This window comes from Lotus japonicus, chromosome 5 (genome assembly GCF_012489685.1).
Source record: "Lotus japonicus ecotype B-129 chromosome 5, LjGifu_v1.2".
NCBI lineage: Eukaryota > Viridiplantae > Streptophyta > Magnoliopsida > Fabales > Fabaceae > Lotus > Lotus japonicus.
This window is the reverse complement of record NC_080045.1, coordinates 31282122-31303431: the sequence shown is the minus strand read 5'-3', so window position 1 is coordinate 31303431 and position 21310 is coordinate 31282122.

Sequence of the window (21310 nt, the reverse complement as noted above, 5' to 3'; positions counted from 1 at the left end):
AAAAAAAAGTTTGGGATATATTAATTAATACTCTAAAAATAAATAATAAATAAATTAAGATAAAATCAAGAAATAAACCACCTAAATCCTAATCAAATCTAAAATTTAAAAATGTATTTTTTTTACTCTAAAAATAAATCAAAAATAAATTAAGATAAAATCAAGAAATAAACAACATAAATCCTAATCAAATCTAAAATTTTAAAATGTATTTTTTATGAGAATTAATTTGAGAATGACACGTGTTATTTTTTTTTTCCAATTAGTGAATATTCTACACCCTAGAAGATTTTCTTTTCCTCAATCCTTTTGCTTTTGATTAAGAAGAGAAAAGCAGGAATCCTTGAAGCATATGACATCTTACAATTAGTTGAAGAACAAAATCAATTCATGAAGAAGATTGAAACAGAAACACAAAATGAAGTCTTGAATAACAAAATACCCTCCTTCACCAATTTGAAAGGACTGTGGTGAAAGAATTGTATTTAGTGTATTTGTGAATCTTGGGGTGGAACCCTTGTGAAACAAAAAATCAAAGGAACATTTCAATCAAGAGAAACAAAAAATGGTGTATTGCCCCATATGTGCGCACCCCAGCAAATTATCTATATATGTGAGAAAAAAACAAAATAATTCTCCCACCCAAAATAATTGTGGTTACTTCACCAATAAACTTATACTAACAATCAATTTAAATTGAACTTAAGGAAATATATAGAGCAAAGTAAGATAAGTCACCCAATTGGCATACTAAAACATGAGTATATGCAAAACTAATGAGTTTGAGGAAAACATGAACCAACCTTTAAGAATGGGCTAAACATACTCATGAAGATTAAATGTGTTCTCTTCATATGCTTTCATCAATTTTACTGACTTGTGCATCATTAAAAAAAAATAGTAAGTTGTGCATCATTCACATACAGTGCAAATAGTATGCTTATACACACAGCTCAAACATGACCAATAAAAACGTGCAAAATTTGAAAAATGAATATAAATTCAGGCTATCCTAAGTTTCGTAAATTTCTATAAATTATACCAAAATCTAGTTTAGAATGACATCACACGCATGGATTTCTACAAACTATACTAAAATATGGTTTAAAAAAATACAAAAGCGGAAGAAGAACAATAGAAAAAACATTACATCAGAATCAAAACATTACGTCTTCAACAATGATTCGTTAAAGGGTCTATGCAAAAATTTGTAAACTTTTGGATCAAAACACACAAAATATGTGAAATTTAAGAATCCAGGATTGAATTACGAACAAAGGATAAACTGAAATGGCACAAACCATCAATCACAACATGATAAACTCTTCTTCACGTAACATCATCTTACGACATACCTCTGTCCTGATCGCGACATGTGGCAGAGGTAGAAATATCTCTGCGTGTCCATGGTACCTTTGTGGACCCTCAGCACCAAATCAACTCATTTTTCTTAGAATTAGCATTAAATAAATAATAAGATAAAATCAAGAAATAAACAACCTAAATCCTAATCAAATCTAAACTTTAAAAAGGTACTAAATAAAGATAGATAAAAACTACCAAAATCTAGCAAATCACAATAAAAAACTCATAAAATCCTGAATTAAATAAAAACATGAAAATTCAATAAAAATACCATAAAAATTCATTCATACTCTAAATGTAACTCAAAAATAAAATAAAATACTTCATGAAATTAAAATTAAATAAATAATAAATAAGGATAGATAAAAACTATCAAAATCTAGCAAATCACAATAAAAACTCATAAAATCCTGCATTAATTAAAAATCCGAAAATTCAAAAAAAATTAATTATTATACTCTATAAATAAATGTAAAATAAAATAAAATATTTCCTGGAAGTAAAAATAAATAAATAATAAGATAAAATTAAGAAATAAACAACCTAAATTCTAATCAAATCGAAAATTTAAAAAGTTACCAAATAAAGATAGATAAAAACTACCAAGTCTAGCAAATCACAATAAAAACTCATAAAATCCTGAATTAATTAAAAATCCAAAAATTTAAGAAAATTTAATTAATATACTCTATAAGTAAATCTAAAATAAAATAAAGTATTTTCTGGATTTAAAATAAATAATAAGATAAATTAAAATAAAATTAAGAAATAAACAACCTAAATCCCAATCAAATCTAATATTAAAAATGGTATTAAATAAAGATAGATAAAAACTAACAAAATTTAGCAAATCACAATAAAAACTCATAAAATCCCGAATTAATAACAAATTCGAAAATTCAATAAAAACTAATCAATATATTCTAAAAATAAATTTAAAATAAATTAAAAGACCAATTCTTATCTTTTAAAATAATATCAATCAATTATTTTAGAATATATAAAATTAAAACATATATCAATTGAAAATTATATCTTCTAAAATAATATCAATTAATTAGGTTAGAATATATAAAATTAAAACATATATCAATTGAAAATTATATCCTCTAATAAATTGACACGTGGAATAATTTTTATGAGAATTAATCTGGTGCTGACACGTCACTAAGAATTAATCTGGTGCTGACACGTCACTATGCAAGTTCTTCTTTTCTAATATATATTGATATTGATATTGATATTGATTTCATATAATTTTTAAATTTTATTAAATTTGTGTTCTAAAAAAATTTGGCCTTTTTTATTAGTAATATTTATCGGTGAAAAAATTCATTGATAATTATATATATATATATATATATATCTTAATCTTATCTTAATAATATATAAAGCTCATCCACCAAAGTGGGCCATAATGCTTTCAAATTTCCACATGTCATGTTTTTATTGGGTGTTTTCATTGAATTTCCACATGTCTATTTCTCATTGGTCCAAATCCTTAATTTTTTATTGGTCGACATTAATTACAACATTAAACAATAATTAAGTAATTAAGCTAAGTGGATAGTTTAATGACTCAAAAATGATTAGGACAGATTAGTGGACATGAGGATATAAAGTCACACCCTAGTTAGTTGAGACCAAGGTTAAGTTAGGATGGTACTAGTTTAATAGTTTAGATAATAATAATAATAATAATAATAATAATAATAATAATAATCATAATAATATTAATAATAATAATAGTAACACTAACAATAATAACAAACAATTTAATAATTTGATTAGCCAATCATAACCCTAGAATAATCAATGATGTAGAGGGAGCTATCTCAGACCTACAAGATCCTCAATTGGTAAAGGTTAAAGGTAAGGGGGTTATACAAGACCTTGTCTTGGTACACAACTCATAAGTTAATCGTTATTACAATAGAAAGCATATTATTACTTGCTTATGTGTTATTGGATGCATGATTGGATGTTGTGCTTGAAGAATGAACGTTGGATGAATTGTTGTGCTGAATTGCTATGATTGTGATTCATGCTTGAAGTGATGCACATTAGAAAGGGACGACAGTACACTATGGGATATAGTGGTACTTAGGATTATTGAGCCTAAATGACATGGTATCAGGATTGTCTCTGATACGTTGAAGCATCTGAGGTAGTGGGAAGAGGGAAAGGATAATCCCTGATTTAATGAGTTATCGATACTTGCTTTGGAAATTGACCTACCTATAACACCTTAGGGTTACCCGTAGGATAGATAGAGTAAATAAATAAATAATGATAATGGAATAGGCAAGTGAACCATTTTCTCTAAGCAATTAAAAAGTACATAACCATTAAATGGCGGATTAGAGTTCCCGCTTGTATTCCTAAAACTACCTGATCTTATTAAAGATCTCACCTCTATAATAATTATGGTGTACTTACTCAAAAGTAAGGCAGCAGATGCTTGTTTCTAATTTATTAGGAACTTAATGGAAGCATAAAGGGGAGACGATTGGTACTTGAAAACACACTTAAGGAGCAATAAGGAGTAGGAAAGTACTGTCACTACCACTAAGAGAGTGGGACTACAGAGACGCCAAAGGTGGTCATGTTCAGAGATGAATTGACCCGGGATTTACGCGATGGCCCCACCTCTCCATCAGCTACCGGCAGGGTCCCTGAAAGGCCGGCCTGATGTGAAGTAACAGGGACCGCATAGTCGTGTACTTCTGTCTGTGAGCTACTGAGCGATCATTGTCCGATAAAGAGTGGACTGTAAGGAGTGTCCATGTTACCGAGACGACTTTCCGAAGATAACGAAGCGATAGCTTCGGGCCCTTAAATCATACTCATCATGTAACACCCCGATTTCGGTGGCGTCACTTTAGTAACCAAAAAGAAATTAAAGCGGAAAAACGTGAATATTTTTTTTCCGATAATAGAACCAAAGACTGGAAGAAATAGAAACTCTACAACAAAGGATATCCGAACTAATATACGATAAATACAGCCCCCGCTGTAGTACCAAACCAAAATAAAGGTCAAGTGTTCGCAACACTATCCCTCAAAAATGAGAATGAGTTAGCCCAAACGGCCTAAAACAAGACCTTCTAAGTCCAACCAACTCTCTGTGATTCCCGTAAAGAAACCACACAAAAAGCTATAGGTGGGAATATACTCTGTTCCCAAAAGAAAACATAACGGTCAGAGCTAAGACTCTACTCCTACACTAATCCCATCTCGAGGAGCTCACGCCAGCACTAAAACCTACATACTAGCGTGATCGTCGTCCGAATCTGAATCCAGAACGACCAAGTCTATGTACACCATCCGTCCTGCTCTCGCTACCGCGATGCGCTCCTATCCCGGCATCTCGAACCTAGTTCCCCCCGAAGGGTGAACCATCGTGAATAAGTCCGTCATAGACATCTGACAAAGGGCGTTTGTCCGCCAAAGTACACACAGAAGACGCGAGGGTCAACTCCAAAGAATTATGTAAATAATAAATCCAATAGATACAGGTATAGATAGCTACTTAGGCTTATAAGTTAGGGATAGCATCCTAGGGTTGTATATTTCACAATGAATATAAAAGACAGTAATAACAATTAACATGCATCAGATAAGATTAACAATTATCAATCACACTCAGCAACTAAGTCAGTATGCATGTTGCATGAAATGCAATGCTGGTTAACAAATGCATTCCGGAACGGATGGGCACTAACGAGTCAATCCTAGCACCAGCAACGGTGGGACCATTTCCGCTCGCGTGTCTCTTACACCACACTAAGTTTAGTCAGATCAGCAGTGAACCCGAAGGTCTGCTATTTCGGTCTGCTACTAAGAATCACCGTAGTGTTCTTTTATGGAAATCCGGGTCTTATGACCATTTTGGAATCCACCGAGGTCCGGAGTACGTCCCGTGTTAATACTTCAAAATGAGTGCATGAATGCAGAATGATTAGTCAAACACCGTCTCCGACCTCACTCGACACGTCGCCACGTGTTCTAACTAACTTATTTGTCTCTAAAAAGAATACCCTAAGGTAAAAGTCGATTTTGCGACAAAATACAATTAATCATAAAAGAGTGCAAACACTCACGATAACTCTCCGAGTCATCAATGCTCTCACGAAGTCTCACGCTTCAGTGGAGTCTCACACATTCACAAAGTCTCACGCTTCAGTGAAGTTTTATGCTTTCACGGGGTCTCACGCCCCAGTGAATTTACACACTTGCACGAAGTCTTACGCTTCAATGAAGTTTCATGCTGTTCACGAGGTCTCACGCCTCAGTGAAGATCCATGCTTTCCACGAGGTCTCACGCCTCAGTGAAGATTCTCGCTTTCACAAGGTCTCACGCCTCAGTGAAGCTTCTCGGCACATCCCTTGGATGGCTAAACAAACTGCTCAAAGAGCGAAGGAGTATCAACATACTCAGAATCTTACAGTTTTCTCAACTCTTGGACTCGACGACACTTCTCATTTTCAAAACTTGATGTTCATGCCCTAAACTTTCGTCTGAGTCTTTTATCATTATATTAAGGGTTTTGAGGTTGTTTAATACATTATGGAGGTTCATTATGAAATTGTTTAAGTTTTGTCTCTAATCCTATTAGTTTTCAAAGATCTCATAATTCCAATGATTCCCTGGAGAAGGTCTCAAAACAAAAGGTCCATCATCACCCAAGTAATGGCCCGAGAAGTTCCCAGGTAAGCTGGCCGGGCACAATGCCTCATTAAAAGCCCTTCTTGCCTTAGACAGAACAACCCAAGTTCTTACGTGAATTCAAATGGGGTTTTTCCAATATCATTTTCAAACTCAATTTTCCTCTAAGAAGGTCTCGATCCATAAAACAATAATAGGGTACGAACCTCGGTCCGTCCCATCAAACTTCCCCAAAATCTCAAAATAAAATCGGCATGACATGCCCATTATCCTCACTCTGAAGCATAACAGATATAGGTGCAATAGCATAGTTAAGTTAGCACAATCCAACAATCATAAATCATGTATCAACATATCCTAATTTAAACACGTAGCACTTAGCATAAATAGCAGATATCACACATCCTAGATTGACCATGTAGCACATAGCATATGATTCAAAACTCAAAAAAACAGTCAGTAGATGAATAATCTACATTGTCAGCCGAAGCCTCAGAAAACATTTTCCAGTCAAACACAAACAAGTTCATAAACAATAAATCAAGTCGAATTCGTTGACACATAAAGCATTAGCTAATAGTTCAGTGAGTAGCCCTCACCTTAGCCAATTTCCAGGATTATCTTCGAAAGTTCCTTCACAATCCGCTCCTAGTTCTTCAGGAAATTCCTCAAAAGAACCTTTAGAGTAAAAACCACAGAATTCCATCAAAATCTATCAGAAACTCAGCAATCAATGCTCACTAAGGTTACACGAAGTAGCATATACTCCGAGGTACGATAATCTAGCGCGAAAGGACAAGTTTTCGAAAAAGAATTTTCTTCCTCCTCCTAGGGTAGCTCTCGGCCACACATGGTAATTGTGTGTGTCGATTTTTCTTCGATCAAACTTGGTTCCTAGGTTATTATTAGCCGTAACTAAGGTTAATCTAAACTCGGAAAAATTATCGGATCGAAAACTGTCGCAAGGGTATTTTGGTCATTATTTTCAGCTCAGAATTTCAAAATCAGAGTTTCGAAAAACAAATTAGATGGGGTTGATACTAACGACGATTATGACGACTAATCTTACTAACGCTAAGCTCAGTCGAGGGTTTTAAGCCCAAAGGTTGGAACTTTAGCCAAAAATGGGTATTATGAGCAGAATTGAAACTCAGCAGCAATTCGGCAAGAATCGGCGAAATGTAATCCGCTAAACATGCTCAGGGGCACGCAGGGAATAAATTTAGATAAAAAGATGAAGTTATCTAGATAGTTTTGCAAAAACCTCAAAACTAAGAGTACATAAAAGTATAGAGAAAAGCGGAAGAATTTACGATCAGAAGTAAGGAAAAGCGTCAGTACCTTGAGGCTTACACGTAGCAACGAACTGTGGGACGATCAGACAAGAATCGGCGAAAAGCTCTCCTCCTCCTTCTTCTCTCCAAGCCGCGAGTTGTGTGTGTGTTTTTGGGTGAGATTTTGTTTCAAGCTTCAACATATATATAGGGAATGAAATGGAAGATATTTATCAAGGATCGGATAAGTATGAATAGATATTTATCAAGATTGGATAAGTATGAACAGATATTTATCAAAGATTGGATAAGGATGAATAGATATTTTGAGAAGATATTTTGTGAAGATATTTTTGAGAAGATATTTTGTAAACCGGTACAGATTTGTTTAGATATCGGAGGATTTAGCTCATAGAGTTAAGATAAAAATATGAGAGTGATTCCGATTTCTTCCTACTGATTCCAACGTATTTTAGACACGATATTCTCCCCGCTGAATCTTCTAATTCTTCAAAGAAATATCGGTATGATTTTTGGTTTTCGAGGCTTGTTTTTAATGCTTACCGGCTTAAAATGCACTTTATGCACTTTATGGTTTTGACCTCGGATGCAGAAACTTCCTTCTGAAGAAAGATTTGGAACGTCGATTAGAGTGGGCGTACGCGGATGAAATATTTATTTGAAGCTCCGAACAGAAAAAGTCTTCATCGTAGGTTAACTTAATCGCTCTAGAAAAACCAGGGATTCAGTTTCGGCAAACTTCCGAGGATTGGAATCGGACGTTCGTAGATTCTAGAGTTTCTCCTTGAAACGATTGTCATACAATGAATAAGAGAAGTTCTAACATTTCTCTGAAGATTTTTGGAATTAATTTCCATCGTGACTTTAAGCGTAAACTAGCTATTTACTAGGGTTTCTGCCCTAGGTTTAAGCGTATATCGATCGTGTTATTCCTTTTATCGACTTTGATGAAATCCTTAGACTTTTCCTGAACTTTCTCCTTCATAAAATTATTCCATTCGATAAACTCTTGTTCAGGTTTTTCCTTCACGATACTTCAAGCCTAATCGTAAATGGAGATCTCTTCCACTTATTTTAAGCTTAAAAACTTGGGTCTTACATTACTACCCTCCAAAAAGAAAGTTTCGTCCTCGAAACTTAGGGTTCAGTAAAAGCTCCGGATATTATTCCTTGATCTTCTCCTCTAATTCCCATATAGCACCGTCTGTGTCTTCGTTCCAAATAACTTTTACTAAAGCACTCTGCTTTCCCCTCGATTGTTTCACTCTTCTAGTCCCAATGTTGACCGGCGGCGTCTCAACATACATATCATCTTTCAGCTCTATGCTGTCCGGCTCGACCACTTGCTCCTTTGCTTTTGTTCGTCCAAAAGACAATGATAGTGAGACAACCAATCCATTCCTAGGATAACATCTAGGTTCTGTTAAGTCAATCAAACAGTTAGTACTCATCATAAGATAGCATCTAACATGCTATACAATATGATTGAGCAATAACTTCAATCAATTCTAAGCGAAAAATCGCTTGCAGACAATCAATTTTCACTCTTTGCAGAGTCACACAACCTAGCACAGAAGACCTATTCCCCAAAGACTCCCGAAAGACTCGACAAGCTCTGATACCACAATGTAACACCCCGATTTCGGTGGCGTCACTTTAGTAACCAAAAAGATATTAAAGCGGAAAAACGTGAATATTTTTTTCCGATAATAGAACCAAAGACTGGAAGAAATAGAAACTCTACAACAAAGGATATCCGAACTAATATACGATAAATACAGCCCCCGCGGTAGTACCAAACCAAAAGAAAGGTCAAGTGTTTGCAACACTATCCCTCAAAAATGAGAATGAGTTAGCCCAAACGGCCTAAAACAAGACCTCCTAAGTCCAACCAACTCTCTGTGATTCCCGTAAAGAAACCACACAAAAAGCTATAGGTGGGAAACTACCCTGTTCCCAAAAGAAAACATAACGGTCAGAGCTAAGACTCTACTCCTACACTAATCCCATCTCGAGGAGCTCACGCCAGCACTAAAACCTACATACTAGCGTGATCGTCGTCCGAATCTGAATCCAGAACGACCAAGTCTATGTACACCATCCGTCCTCCTCTCGCTACCGCGATGCGCTCCTATCCCGGCATCTCGAACCTAGTTCCCTCCGAAGGGTGAACCATCGTGAATCAGTCTGCCATAGACATCTGACAAAGGGCGTTTGTCTGCCAAAGCACACACAGAAGACGCGAGGGTCAACTCCAAAGAATTATGTAAATAATAAATCCAATAGATACAGGTATAGATAGCTACTTAGGCTTATAAGTTAGGGATAACATCATAGGGTTGTATATTTCACAATGAATATAAAAGACAGTAATAACAATTAACATGCATCAGATAAGATTAACAATTATCAATCATACTCAGCAACTAAGTCAGTATGCATGTTGCATGAAATGCAATGCTGGTTAACAAATGCATTCCGGAACGGATGGGCACTAACGAGTCAATCCTAGCACCAGCAACGGTGGGACCATTTCCGCTCGCGTGTCTCTTACACCACACAAAGTGTAGTCAGATCAGCAGTGAACCCGAAGGTCTGCCATTTCGGTCTGCTACTAAGAATCACAGTAGTGTTCTTTTATGGAAATCCGGGTCTTATGACCATTTTGGAATCCACCGAGGTCCGGAGTACGTCCCGTGTTAATACCTCAAAATGAGTGCATGAATGCAGAATGATTAGTCAAACACCGTCTCCGACCTCACTCGACACGTCGCCACGTGTTCTAACTAACTTATTTGTCTCTAAAAAGAATACCCTAAGGTAAAAGTCGATTTTGCGACAAAATACAATTAATCATAAAAGAGTGCAAACACTCACGATAACTCTTCGAGTCATCAATGCTCTCACGAAGTCTCACGCTTCAGTGGAGTCTCACACATTCACAAAGTCTCACGCTTCAGTGAAGTTTTATGCTTTCACGGGGTCTCACGCCCCAGTGAATTTACACACTTGCACGAAGTCTTACGCTTCAATGAAGTTTCATGTTGTTCACGAGGTCTCACGCCTCAGTGAAGATCCATGCTTTCCACGAGGTCTCACGCCTCAGTGAAGATTCTCGCTTTCACAAGGTCTCACGCCTCAGTGAAGCTTCTCGGCACATCCCTTGGATGGCTAAACAAACTGCTCAAAGAGCGAAGGAGTATCAACATACTCAGAATCTTACAGTTTTCTCAACTCTTGGACTCGACGACACTTCTCATTTTCAAAACTTGATGTTCATGCCCTAAACTTTCGTCTGAGTCTTTTATCATTATATTAAGGGTTTTGAGGTTGATTAATACATTATGGAGGTTCATTATGAAATTGTTTAAGTTTTGTCTCTAATCCTATTAGTTTTCAAAGATCTCATAATTCCAATGATTCCCTGGAGAAGGTCTCAAAACAAAAGGTCCATCATCACCCAAGTAATGGCCCGAGAAGTTCCCAGGTAAGCTGGCCGGGCACAATGCCTCATTAAAAGCCCTTCTTGCCTTAGACAGAACAACCCAAGTTCTTACGTGAATTCAAATGGGGTTTTTCCAATATCATTTTCAAACTCAATTTTCCTCTAAGAAGGTCTCGATCCATAAAACAATAATAGGGTACGAACCTCGGTCCGTCCCATCAAACTTCCCCAAAATCTCAAAATAAAATCGGCATGACATGCCCGTTATCCTCACTCTGAAGCATAACAGATATAGGTGCAATAGCATAGTTAAGTTAGCACAATCCAACAATCATAAATCATGTATCAACATATCCTAATTTAAACACGTAGCACTTAGCATAAATAGCAGATATCACACATCCTAGATTGACCATGTAGCACATAGCATATGATTCAAAACTCAAAAAAACAGTCAGTAGATGAATAATCTACATTGTCAGCCGAAGCCTCAGAAAACATTTTCCAGTCAAACACAAACAAGTGCATAAACAATAAATCAAGTCGAATTCGTCGACACCTAAAGCATTAGCTAATAGTTCAGTGAGTAGCCCTCACCTTAGCCAATTTCAAGGATTATCTTCGAAAGTTCCTTCACAATCCGCTCCTAGTTCTTCAGGAAATTCCTCAAAAGAACCTTTAGAGTAAAAACCACAGAATTCCATCAAAATCTATCAGAAACTCAGCAATCAATGCTCACTAAGGTTACACGAAGTAGCATATACTCCGAGGTACGATAATCTAGCGCGAAAGGACAAGTTTTCGAAAAAGAATTTTCTTCCTCCTCCTAGGGTAGCTCTCGGCCACACATGGTAATTGTGTGTGTCGATTTTTCTTCGATCAAACTTGGTTCCTAGGTTATTATTAGCCGTAACTAAGGTTAATCTAAACTCGGAAAAATTATCGGATCGAAAACTGTCGCAGGGGTATTTTGGTCATTATTTTCAGCTCAGAATTTCAAAATCAGAGTTTCGAAAAACAAATTAGATGGGGTTGATACTAACGACGATTATGACGACTAATCTTACTAACGCTAAGCTCAGTCGAGGGTTTTAAGCCCAAAGGTTGGAACTTTAGCCAAAAATGGGTATTATGAGCAGAATTGAAACTCGGCAGCAATTCGGCGAGAATCGGAGAAATGTAATCCGCTAAACATGCTCAGGGGCACGCAGGGAATAAATTTAGATAAAAAGATGAAGTTATCTAGATAGTTTTGCAAAAACCTCAAAACTAAGAGTACAAAAAAGTATAGAGAAAAGCGGCAGAATTTACGATCAGAAGTAAGGAAAAGCGTCAGTACCTTGAGGCCTACGCGTAGCAACGAACTGTGGGACGATCAGACAAGAATCGGCGAGAAGCTCTCCTCCTCCTTCTTCTCTCCAAGCCGCGGGTTGTGTGTGTGTTTTTGGGTGAGATTTTGTTTCAAGCTTCAACATATATATAGGGAATGAAATGGAAGATATTTATCAAGGATCGGATAAGTATGAATAGATATTTATCAAGATTGGATAAGTATGAACATATATTTATCAAAGATTGGATAAGGATGAATAGATATTTTGAGAAGATATTTTGTGAAGATATTTTTGAGAAGATATTTTGTAAACCGGTACAGATTTGTTTAGATATCGGAGGATTTAGCTCATAGAGTTAAGATAAAAATATGAGAGTGATTCCGATTTCTTCCTACTGATTCCAACGTATTTTAGACACGATATTCTCCCCGCTGAATCTTCTAATTCTTCAAAGAAATATCGGTATGATTTTTGGTTTTCGAGGCTTGTTTTTAATGCTTACCGGCTTAAAATGCACTTTATGCACTTTATGGTTTTGACCTCGGATGCAGAAACTTCCTTCTGAAGAAAGATTTGGAACGTCGATTAGAGTGGGCGTACGCGGATGAAATCTTTATTTGAAGCTCCGAACAGAAAAAGTCTTCATCGTAGGTTAACTTAATCGCTCTAGAAAAACCAGGGATTCAGTTTTGGCAAACTTCCGAGGATTGGAATCGGACGTTCGTAGATTCTAGAGTTTCGCCTTGAAACGATTGTCATACAATGAATAAGAGAAGTTCTAACATTTCTCTGAAGATTTTTGGAATTAATTTCCATCGTGACTTTAAGCGTAAACTAGCTATTTACTAGGGTTTCTGCCCTAGGTTTAAGCGTATATCGATCGTGTTATTCCTTTTATCGACTTTGATGAAATCCTTAGACTTTTCCTGAACTTTCTCCTTCATAAAATTATTCCATTCGATAAACTCTTGTTCAGGTTTTTCCTTCACGATACTTCAAGCCTAATCGTAAATGGAGATCTCTTCCACTTATTTTAAGCTTAAAAACTTGGGTCTTACACATCACATGATAAAGAAAATAAATAAAAAGGTTGGCGATGAACTCACCATTTCTTACGAAGTAGTGAGAGAAGTCAATTCGAAGGACGAAGACATAAGGTGGATTTAATCATATTGCATTATTACTTGTGTTTGCTAACATGTGTGTGATTAATGATATGTTAACTTGAGTTTTAACGTTTATCTTATCTGATGTGTATTATTGTACAAAGTTGCGTATGACTTACCCTTGCACTTATTTTATAAAAGCAGATAACAGGTGTGACAATGAGCTTCCCTCCGGTCCTCGCGATCCAGGCTGATTTCCCGTCCCGTGCTGGCTGGCATGTTGACCCAGTCACAAGATACTGCTTTTATCAGGGACACACGATTTTGTGGTGCAGGGATCCAGGAGCAGGGCATATCGGCTTCCCAGTGACACTCCCTATGGTGTTCTCATTCTTCCTGCCGACCCATGCTCAGCAGGTTAACCCACAGAGCCCCGTCAGTCCACAGATGCCATACCCACAGGCAGGCGAGCCTATGGAGACCGGAAAGCCTATCCCAGCCGTACCAGTCACCGTGGTGAGTCCACAGGGATCTCCTGATCAGAGGGTTCCGCAGGCTCACGAGTCTATGGGATCTCCTCCACCCCGGAGGAACTTGTCTTGCTTTCGGGTCACGGCCCGCAAGCGAGTGAGATCCCCTAGATTCTCTCGAGATGCCAGAGTTTACCGTCGCAGATTCCAAATAGGCGAGGCGTCCGGAGACAAAGAGTCGGAGCAGGGTCATATGCCAGAGCTAGTGTCAGTGCCAGCAGCCGGTAAGGGAGTCAGTGAGGAGGATCCGGAGGAGGAAGATCCGAGGGGATGAAGTCGTATGGTCCGAGTTTCTGATGATGAAGATGATTTATGTTTCTACTTCTGTATTTTGATTATCTATACCAGACTATGTGCTTGAGGGCTCTATGTCCTCCTTATGTGTTGTCTGTTTGTTTGTGGACTCATGTGGTGGATCCGCCCACCGATTATGCATGTTATGTATGTTCTGTGTGGTTTGCATCGTTGTTCTTCACATTCTTAGGTTAGGAGGTCGATTACCTGGGGATGAAAAGGGAATGCTCGAGTACACGTTACTCTTGCAATCCCGATCTAACGAGAAAACCCTAAGTAGAAAAAAAAACATTCACTATTTCACGTCGCGTGCTCACTCCTAAGTGATGGGGCTAGAGCGATCTCGTCACTTATGGAAGGGGGCGTGACAAAGTCTATACCCCAAAGGTGTAGAAGGATATTGCATAGTTTTGTTTGGTTTTGAATTAGTCATTGATTGACAAAGTGGAACATGCTTTTAACTAGTTCCGGTTTCAATGTCCAAATCTGAATATGAGAAATTCTACATCGAAGATTCATGCATCACCTTGCAGACAACACATGGCTAAAGAAGGATATTCAAAGGAGTTATGATCCAAATTGAAGTCTTCCTCACTCACGAAGGCTCTTCCAACAACAACATTTGAAACACTACTGCGAAATATCAGAGTTCGTCATCTCAAAGATTTCAATTAAAATGCATTGTACTCTTTTTTCCTTAATCATGTTTTTTTTCCCATTGGGTTTTCATGGTAGGATTTTTAATGAGGCAATGTACAAAGACGAACTATAGAATGATGTACTCGTTTTCCTTCACTAGGTTTTTATCCCACAGGGTTTTTCCTAGTAAAGTTTTAATGAGGCACATTCTTAAGTGATGGTCATCCAGGGGGAGTGTTATGAATAGGATGATCATATGGGCTTGGACATGTATCTCCTCTATGGGCTTGGGCCATCATCTCCTCTCCATGTAATTGACCTAGTTATAGTGCTATAAATAAAGGAGGCTGCATCAATCAACCATACCTCATTCCACAGAATCACTTGTCTCACTCTTGCATTCTCTCTTCTCCCCTCTCCCTTTTACTATTTTCTTAACAATATACAAATTAATACAACATTTTAAGATATTCGATTATACCAATACTATATAACTTTTCAATTTAAATGTTACCGTAAAAAATTAAATTTGAAATTCATAATAAAGAGTAAATAAAAATATCAATTTTTACAATAAAAGCATTAATTTATTTTTGAGTTTTTATTTCAGCAAAGTCTACCATAATTTCTTAATTTTCGCCTTGACTTTGTCTTCCTCCCTTCTAACTTCCAAAATTACTTAGTTCCTCAATTTTCGCCCAAATTCTGAATCCCCATTCAAATCCCTAAATTTCATAATTATGCCTTATTATCCGATTCATTTTAGTTCACTTACACACTATATCATGAATTATTCTTAACTATATTGGTGTACACGAGGAGTGTTTTTTTCTTCTAGGTACCTTCGTATTTAACTACTTTTTTGTTTCATGCATTTTCACCTTTCTTTTCGAATTTCGTTGAGTTTTTGCAATCTTATTCTCCTTGATGATTTCTTTGTCCCGCGAGACTTGCTTTTACTTCGGGTGCCTCTATTCTTCATTTCTTAATTTATGTTTTGAAATCTCACTCTTCATATTTGACTTACATTCTCAAAACTTCTTTGTCCGATAATTCATTTTCTAGAAATTTATGCTCATGTCACCTTCTAAGTCATTCATTTTCACTATAAAACAAAAAAACTCATTTCTTAAAAAAAAATCTGACCTATTAATTTTGAGGTTTTTTACAAGTGGAAAACATTAATTTTGACCGTATTCAATTAATTAATCCAATTTCTTCGAAATTTTGCTAGCACATTAATTTTGAGGTTTATACTATTTATAATCGTATTCAATATATTATTATTTTTTGTTTACTCCAAAATTTTCCAAAAAAAAATGTACAATATTATTAAATCAAAATAAAATTTTTTATTTTAAAGCTACAAAGTTTTTTTTTATAGTTTTTTTAACTCCTCGAGCATAATTATTTTTATTTGTTTAAAACATAATAATACTTTCAAAAAAAAAAAAGTAAGGATTAATTTAACTCAGTATTATTTTCAACCACTCCAAAATTTTCAAAAACATATAGTAAAATATTATTAACTCAGTAAGTTGAATTCGAATTTGAATAATTAATAGGTGATAAATAGCAGTTTTTTAATTAATAGGTTATAAATGCATGTTTTAATATGTTATAATTATATGAAAATTTATTCACGTTATTTTTAGTATGAATTTAATTGATTAACAATCTCATTATTTCAAAAAAAAAATCAATTTAATAATACATAATGCAAAATTAGTCAACTAGACAAGTTTGGAAGATCATACTAATTAATGTAAAATTATTCAAATTTTTTTTCTGAAACAAAAAGCTTTATTGAAAATTAACTGAAAATCATGAGAACATCTCTCTCATGTAAGCTACATAAATGGGGAACATGCTGAATACCCACACAAGAATGAGGAGCCTGCCTATCACACCCCTGATTTGCCCAGAAACCTGCCTGTACGTTACCCTCTCTCAGAACATGCTGAATACCCACACAAGAAACCAAGTGCCATAAGTAATCAATCTGGTTAATTAGTACACATCATTAAGAAATCCCCCGTGACCATCCATCTACCAAGACTCCTCCACAATCCACCATTCCGAGATGAGAACCAAGTAAATTCAACATTTTGCAAAGGGAAATCAATTAAATCTGCCTCCCCCACAAACTCCCTAAAACTTTCATCCCCCACCCCCAAGCCTGCTGCATTTTCCTCTCCCCACCTTTTAAAACAGTGTTAAAATCCCCTCCCAGAATTACTCCCCCATCATGCCCTCTCAAATGCACCAATAACCCCTTATAAAATTAATCATTAATACTTTTTAAAGAAAAAATTAAATTAAAAATTCGAAATCAGTTACCAGGTTCCAATAATTTTGAAATTATAAAGTTTTTTTTTAATTCAATACCTTATGAGAAATTTGAATTTCACATGAAACATTAATATTGAATTTATCTTACTAATGTATATGAAATTTAAAAATAGTAATTAAAAATAAAATAGGAAATAATAGCACATTCATTATTTTTCTAGCCAATCAAAGATTCTTAGTTGAAAATATGTCAAGCTATGGAAGGGGGAGACTATGAATTTTACATTTTAAAATTTGAATTTTATTAGTATATAATTTTTTAAAAATATAAGAGAAGCCGCCCCTGTTCTCTCTGCTAGGGTTCGAGTGATTCCTTCCTAGCGCAACCCCTCCATGCCGTCGCCGGTGGCGGCGCCCCGCCCCTGCGCGTGGTGGTCTCCTCCCGTGGCCTTGCTGTTTTCTTCTCCCTTGAACGGGGTCCTCTGTTTCCTTCCGTTCTGCCTCAGTGCCTCTGTTTCGTTGTTCTCTGTGTCTGCGTTCGTGGCTGTTTTTCCTTGCGCTGTTTGCTCTCCTGCTGCTGCCTGGGTTCGAACTGTCGCTTCTCTTGCTCTGCCTCTGTTCCAGTGTCGACACCGTTGCTCAAGTCTTCTTTTCCTGCCGACCAACACCGCACCTTCGCCATTTTCTTCTTGCTCTGTTTGTTGCAGTCGCGATCCTGCTCTTTCTTTGCTGTAGATTACAGCGGACAAACATTCTATTCTCTCAATGGCGTCTTCAAGAGTGGCTGGGTTGGGGTCGGCTGTTGGGGATGGCGTTGATGTCGGTGATGAAGCTGCCGGTGATGAAGCTGTCGATGAAGAGGATGGATCGCTTCCTAATCAAAAGTGTCGTGGAGTTTCTAGGGTTTGTGTATCTTTGTTTGTGGACGGCATTGCCGAGTCGGTGAGCTATCATCAAATAAGAGGGCTTTTCACTCAATTTGGGAGGTTGGTGAACGTCTTTGTGCAACGTAAGAAAAAGCTTGGACGACGTTTTCGATTCGGTTTTGTGCGCTTCACTTCATGGAAGGTTGCTGCTGTGGCAATCAAGTCTTTGGATGGTGTTAGGTTGTGTGGCGCATCGCTCTCTGTGGGGTTGGCAAAACCTCCCCAAAAGGTTGTTTCGAGGTATGATGCTAAGGTTTCTAATGTCTGTTCTGTTATAAAGAAGGTGGATGGTTCTTCTGGTCTAACGGGTAAGAGGATGGAGTCTGTCTCTGGTCTTTTTACCTCTTCTTGGCGCGATGTTGTTGTAGGAAACACGAAGGGTTCGCGATTGGTGTCCTTTGCAGAAGATGTAAAGATGATGGCTTATGTCCCATGGTTATCAAATTTGGAGGGGTTTGACGATTGCTGCGAGATGGAGTTGAGAATCCCTAACGAGGTCCGTTTTCCTGAGGTTTTTGGATCAATTCTGAAAGGTGGCTCGACCTTTGTTGGTGGATGGAGGGATGCTTTACTTTTCCCTAAAATTGGAGGTCCTTCTAGAGAGGTAGAAGACGATGTGGTATTTGATGCTTCTCCTTTGGCAGAGTTATTAGATGAGTCCCATTTTCCTCCTTCGACAGCTGTGTGTAGGTTGGTTGTTGACCCTTCGCAGGCCTTGTCGGTGTTTTCCCCATGTATTCATCGGCTAGGTATTAGAGGAATCGTTTTTAACGATAACTCTAAGGGTGCTATTTTAGTATCCCTTGTGCGTAGCCTCGTCTTTAGAGATGGGAAGATTGTTTTGGCTTTGTCTGTTGACAGCAGGATCCCTATGTCTTTTCTGAGATCTTCCCCTGATGTCTTCTTGATGGATGCCTTTCTTGGTCGTTCCCTCTTTGGTTTGCTTCACCTTCATTCTCTTCCACCTCCCGTGGTTGTTGGGGGAGCTTTTGAGTCTGACTCGTTTCCTCCGCGAGCGACTGATGATGTGCTTGGCTTTTTCCCCTCTGAGACTGAGTGTCTGACCCTGATTGATGATGATGAGGTCCCTTGACATCAGCTCTTAGATGTGTCTGTTGGTTTGGTTGCACCGTCTTTGGTACCTTTGGCTTCTCTTCCTCGTAGGAGAGGACGCCAAAAAAGGTTAAGAGAGGTCGCAAACCCCGCTAGGAGCCTCCGGAGGGTTGTGTGGGTTTAGTTGCGGTTGATGGTGGAGGTCCTTCCTCGAGTGCGATCATGCCCTCGGTTTGTCCTACTCCGCTGGTTTCTGAGAGCACTAATCGTGGTCGTTATTGGACGCGGGCCACGAAGGCGTGGATGCTTGGTAAGCTTGTGGGTTGTACGTTTGACGGTGGGGACGAGACGACTATCCGTGGTTTGGCTGAAGAAATGGAGGAGTAGTGGCTGCCTTGAGCGATGATATGCTCTTGATGTTGGCTTTTGGATCTGATTTAGGTCTTTGCTTTTGCATCCATTGATTTTTTTCTTTTTGTTTAGGGAGGTTCTTGTTGTTTATATCTTTCAGGGATGGTTAAGTGATTGTGTATTCTTGTGGATGATTGATGACTTTTTTTTTGTATTCCTCTTTGTCCTATTCTCGAGCTTAGCCTCTCTATTATTATTAATATATTAATATATTTGAATTTTCAAAAAAAAATATTAGATTGGTTTTAAAATGGATATGATGAGCAGATAGATTTTTGTGAATTAAATAAATATTACTTTTTAATTTCAACATCATCATTAGAGTACTGTTGAACTTTAGTGAGCCAAGATATGAGTGCTCCTTTTGTTTTGCAACGATGTAGTATGAGGAAATGAGTGAGAAATCTTAAAATACTCCAAATTCGGAGTTTTCATTATGCTGCTTAAATAAAAAAGTGCAACTACCTTTCTTGCAAAGACCACCTGATTTATTGCTTAATTTAATGACTGGAGTCGATCACAGGTCTAAACACTTCAAAGAAAATATAAGAACATACAACAATGCATTTTCTTTTACGTCAATGGGTGATATGCCCCAAGTTGATGCAAGGGCTTGATGGATCGTCTAGGATGATTTTAGGACTTGAGAAATCAGAGTTGGAAGGGAAAAACAAAGAAGAGTTTCGTGCAAGGAAAAGATGGACAGAATTGGAATGGAACTTTATGGATATGGAAGTGCAGACGTCACACAAAGGTGGTGGCAAACCTTTGATAAGTCAAGGTCTTGAATCACTCAAGGGATATGAGAATCACTCTCAACAAACTGAACTAACTCAGAAAAAAATAATCTTATTCATTCATGTTCTCCATGCTTGGCCGTCCCTCCCTTTTAAAAGAGTTTGGCTTTGTTTTGAATTACAAAGGTGAGACATGATCTTAACTCCAATTAATGACTAATTATGGAGTTTTAACATCCAATTCTGAGCTGAAAATTCAAATAAAAACTCCTAATGAGCTGGTCAAGCTCAGCTTGTAACAGCCCCTAAACTTTCTCTCATTACATTAAACAAAAACAGGAAATTAACTTCAATTGAAAGAGATTCTTGGAGTTTTACTTCAGCCATCAAGAGCTGATGCAAACTTGGAATATTCCTCCCTTAAAGCCTTCTTATTCACGCCCCACATGCCTCCACTTCAGGTTCATTAATTGCTAATGCATCCTTGGTGTATTAGGGACTTATTGGATTGAAAAAAAAACTAGAAATAAAATTCGAACTCAGCTCCAATTAATTGGGTTGATCTTGGACGACTTCCTCTTCATAGTTCATGAGGAAATTCACCAATTTGGGCTCAAGTTCGTGCACATTGGTTCCTTCCTCAAGAGCTAATGCTATCATCTGTTGAAGTGCTTCCTTGGCCCTTTTAGCCCTTGCCCTAGTCATTGGTCCTCCAAGTCCTTTTAGTGCTCCATGACCCTTGTCCTTGTCCTTGTCCTCATCATTCCCTCCCTCTTGAAAAGGATTTGACCTCAAATCAAATTCTCCTCCATCTGCATCGAAGAGAGATAAATCAGAGACATTAAAGGTTGAGCTGATGTTATACTCACCTGGAAGCTCTATTTTGTAGGCATTGTTATTGATTCTCTCAAGCACTTGAAAAGGTCCATCCCCTCTAGGTTGGAGTTTGGATTTCCTTTGTTCTGGAAACCTTTCCTTCCTCATGTGCACCCAAACCCAATCTCCGGGTTGGAACACCAGCTCCTTTCTTCCCTTGTTAGCTTGTCTAGCATAACTCTCATTCTTTCTCTCAATTTGAGCCTTCACACGCTCATGCATCTTCTTGACATATTCAGCTTTGCCCTGTCCTTCCTTGTGCTTGAAAACAGAAATGTTAGGCATAGGCAACAAATCAAGAGGAGTCAAAGGGTTAAATCCATACACTACTTCAAATG